Raw genomic sequence first — 5,000 nt, forward strand, 5'->3', positions numbered from 1 at the left:
GTTGTTTCCTGTTGAGATTGGCACATTTCCTGGGGAAAGCTGCCCAGATCACTCGTTACAGGTGTCTTCTTATTTTTTCACTCTCAAAAAGCACCTGCAATGTAGTGCATTTGAATCTACATTGCAGTGCACATCATGGGGTGATCACTGCTTGCCTCCTGTGAATAGTTTTATTTTTTATTTTTGTTTATTTTCTGTTTATTTCGTTGCCGAGTGAGGTCAGCAGACAAAGTGACAAAGTGAGTGAGATGAAGAAAAAAAAAACTGGGTGAAATCTGCCAATCTCAACAGGAAACATCGGTATTTCCTATCACGGTAAAATAAAGCTACATTGCTCACAGAACAGTGAAAAAATCCACAACATTATGGGCGCAGCCATTACGGAGCGAGAGGCTCCTCCTCCCCCTTGGTTTGCATCAGTTTTCAGACATAGAAATAGAGAAAGTAGATCCAGGCTGAGAAAACCACCAAAGAAGTGATTGTTTATGTGCGCTGAAGATAACAGACTAACGTTACGGGAGCTGCTGCTACCGTACACACCTGCGCCACCCCTCATCTGCTTAGACAGGCTGTGGCGGGGAAAAGAATGTGTGTGTGTGTGTGTGTGTGTGTGTGTGTGTGTGTGCGTGTGTGTGTGTGTGTGTGCGTGTGTGTGTGTGTGTGTATGTGTGTGTGTGTGTGTGTGTGCGCGTGTGCGTGTGCGTGCCCTGAGTGTTGGGGCGTTTTGACCGTTGCCCTGAGAAAACACAGCGATACTACAGCTCTTAATTAGCTAGTTAGATAGATAGATAGATAGATAGTTAGCTGCCTCACAAACAAACACCCATCACCACCAGCTCAAGCTTCTTTTCAAACAGGTTGAGGCGACTCCAACATGGTTTCCAAGTCTCCACGCAACAGCTGACAGTTGTGTCAGTGTGCCCCCCATGGCGTAATCTCCCCCAACCCTGTACAGGGCTATGCGGACGATATTGTTCTGGCCTCTAGGGAAGAGACTGCAATTAAGAACATGCTCTCCAGGACTGACCGCTTTTTAGAATGGTCAGGCCTAGAGGTCAAAAACACAAAATGCGCTGTACTGTATGAGAGGAGGAGTGGAGGGAACCGGTGGTACCATTCTAAAACGGACACACCCCCAGTGTTCACCATAGCCTCAGAACCCCTGCGTGTATATGCTCTCCATGAGACATACACCTACCTTGGACATAAGATCAACATCGCAGGAGAATGGAAGGAGCAGGTCAATAACATCTTGTCCAATTTTACATCTCGGCTAGACCTGATTGACAGTTGTCCGCTGCCTCTGACCATGAAGTTGGAGGCCGTCAGACAGGTGGCGCTCTCTAAAGTACAACACCTATTCTCAAATGTCCACATCCAACAGAAGGTGTTGTGCGAGATGAACAACAAAACAGTGAGCCTAGTGCGGAAATGGCTTGGACTCAACTCACACAGCACCCGAGACATCATCTTCCATCCACAGTGGGAGGGAGGACTTGGGGTGCCTAACGTGGAATGGATTTACACCAGCACGAGGATTTCCCACCTCCTGAACATGCTAAACAACGACGACAAGGATGTTAGAGAACTGGCTCGATCCTCCCTGTTCCTGGACCTAAGGAGGCGTAAGGTACCACTGGTCAGGGAGTCAGAGCCCCACTTTCTGGGGTTCAGGAGGAAACCCAGTGGGAAACTGGACACCCGTTCAGCTGGTTTTGGGGTCTGGTCAGATTGGCCAGATCTGAACGACCTATGTGTCCGCACTGGAGTATCTCTGGAGTGGGTGCGGTCTGACTCTGGGACTGTGAGGGTCTCAGAGGACATTATTACTGACCCTCTCATCCAGGTCAGGGCAACAGCCACCTATGCTGGTCACAGTCACCTGCTAACAGCTACAGGTGCCAGACGGGCCCTTATGGATCTACACCAGCATCAACAACAACAACACTGGACTGGACTAAAACTCCAAGGGAAACTTGCATGTCTCCCCTATGCTGACCACTCTGTCTCACACTCATTCCTAAAGAACACTGCACTCAATGAGGACATCATCACATTCACAGTTAAAGCCAGATTACAAGTCCTTCCCACCAGACTCAATCTTTCCATCTGGTTCCCCAGCACTCAGGTTCCTCATTGCTTGCATCACACCACAGAACAGATCACTGAAACACTGTCACACATCTTGAATGGCTGCTATGCATACAAAGGGATGTACATAGCACGCCATGATAGAATAGTGGAACTCATAGCAAAGGACATATCAAAATATCATGCACCCTCAGTGAGAATGTACAAACATTCCTGTGTCATTCCATCCATGTTTCATCTCTGTGATAACTCTGACATTTTTGCATCTTTGACAGCTAATACACCAGATGTTGTTGTGGTTGATGAAGAGTCCATGGAAGTGTCTGTATTAGAGATGGCCTGTACCTTTGACCCTAGCCTAGAGGAAGCTTTCATGACTAAGGTCATTAAATATCAACCTCTCCTACATACCATCTCAGAGCTGGGGTACAGGTGCAGACTATTTGTTTTTATATTTGGCAGCCTAGGACATACCCACAGGCTGGTTGTTAGAGGGTTTCAACAACTTGGAGTGCCTAAAAAAGAGGCAAAAAGGCTGGCAAAGTATTGTGCCGTCTCCGCTATAATCGGCAGCCGCCACATATGGCGGAGACGCTGTTACTTATACCCGTAGAGTACTGAGTGACTTGCTATTGTATCATGAAGGACATATGCCATGATTTTGTAAATGTAACTCTACTGCACCTATATTATTTGTGTCCTTGTATGCATTTCCTTTGTGTGGACATAAATAAATGGTTAAAATGTGTGTGTGTGTGTGTGTGCGCGTGTGCGTGTGCGTGCCCTGAGTGTTGGGGCGTTTTGACCGTTGCCCTGAGAAAACACAGCGATACTACAGCTCTTAATTAGCTAGTTAGATAGATAGATAGATAGATAGTTAGCTGCCTCACAAACAAACACCCATCACCACCAGCTCAAGCTTCTTTTCAAACAGGTTGAGGCGACTCCAACATGGTTTCCAAGTCTCCACGCAACAGCTGACAGTTGAAATGTCCCTGGATGCAGAATCTTTTGCAATTCCACTTTTTTAATTAAGAGCATCCTCTACTGCATTAAAGACTCTGCAAATAATATGTGTGAGTATATAGTATGATTGTATATGTTTGCATACAGTACAGTGTATCTCTACCTGATGTTTTTGTGAGTTAACGATTAAGTTAAACACATTAACCCTAGTGTCCCTACCAGAACTGGAATTTTGTCTTTTTAGGGGCAAGGCCACTTGGCCTTTGGTGAATTGTTGAGGGCACAAAGGCCAAATGCCAGGGCAGGACGGCCATCAAATAAAATAAGATTTTAGTCCATTGAAATAATTAATTGAATTTAAGGGTTAAGGATGTAAATGTAATATGTAGACTATCTGCTGTGAAATAAATAGATTTGTATTTACAATCTGATCCATGCTCAGCCCAGCACAAATCAAAGACACTGGATTGGTTTAAAAATGGTTTCTACATGACAAGAAAGATACACTGGTGTCTACATATTGACAACAGGGACAGAGGAAAAAGTAGTACAGTCAGCTGCTGGGGCATTAAGGCCACTGTGGCCTCAGGGCATGCCATTTTCTGGAGGGGCACAAGTGAGGTTCAACGACGGCCATGGCCTTCATGGCCTCCCAGAAATTCCTGCCCTGGTCCCCTACCCTATTCCACCAATCTACAGACTCACAGTGAGATTGTAGATAGAGGCTAATTACGTCAAAGAATATTTGGTGTAAAGGGGAGAAAATTATAGCGGGTCCCCAGTCAACAGAGTATACACTACAGGCTTTAGAAAACCGAGAGTTCAATTCCCTCTCTCAGAATCTTACTGGGCACATTAAAATAAATACATTATGGAGACGATGGCTAGACGGGGCCGTCGCAAAGCGTTGTTAGCTCGAAGTTAGCTGGTTGGACAGAGTATCAGTGAGAAGGACATTGGGTAAGTACCTGCGGAGACGCGGGGACAGTCTGGTAGCATGGGGTCCACTGGGCTGTCCAACGGCTCGGGACTCGACACCCCAGTTACGACAGTGCTGTATGGAGAGTGAGAGACAGAGAGATGGACAAATGAATCATTGGAAGGCACTGATGAAGGAGAGGAGTGAGAGAAGGTTCAAGGTTTTATTACAAAATAATACAATCATTTCAATCAAAAGAGTACAATCATACTCATGTCATTGTACTGTGGTAGTATTGACAATAACAACAACAACAACAATAATATTAATAATTCATATTAATAATTAATAATACCGAAGGTAAGGAGCCTAGGGGCGAAAAGCACAATATGGGCTTAATATTGATGGCATAAAAAGGGATTCCATTAGCGGGTTGCCCTCACAGGGCATCATCTGGGAATCAGATGTAGAGGTCAGCTCCATATATGGAGATCTAGGTGATGATCCAGTCGTCTCCATGTATGGATATCTAGGTGATGATCATTGATGAGGTGATGTCACAACAATGTGATGTCACAATGTCAAAACAAACAGGTCAGCAGCTATAGACATTGAGGCGTTACGCACGCACAGACACGATGGTGACGGTTTTCATAGTAATAATATGAGTTATGGAAAGAGAATTAAAGAGCTATGGGGAGAGAGACCACGATAAAGAGGACTATTATATGGAGAGAGACAGCAAGAGAGAGAGAAGAGAGAGAGAGAGAGAGAGAGAGAGAGAGACAGACAGGTGGAGGAAAATAAGACGTCAGGAAAACAAGGGAGGGAAAGAGAGAGAGACAAACGGAGGAGGGGGGGGGGGGGGGGCAACACGGTGGGAGGAAGGAAGACAAAGAAAAGGGAAGACCGCCGAAGGAAAAGACGAGAAAGAAAGCAGAGAGATGTTTAGATGTGGCTACGTGTGTGTGTGCATGTGCATGCGCGCGCCGCTGTGTGTGTGTGTGGTGCGTGCGTGCGTGCG

The sequence above is a fragment of the Nannobrachium achirus genome (assembly GCF_963921795.1).
Source record: "Nannobrachium achirus genome assembly, chromosome: 12".
Taxonomy (NCBI): Eukaryota; Metazoa; Chordata; class Actinopteri; order Myctophiformes; family Myctophidae; genus Nannobrachium; species Nannobrachium achirus.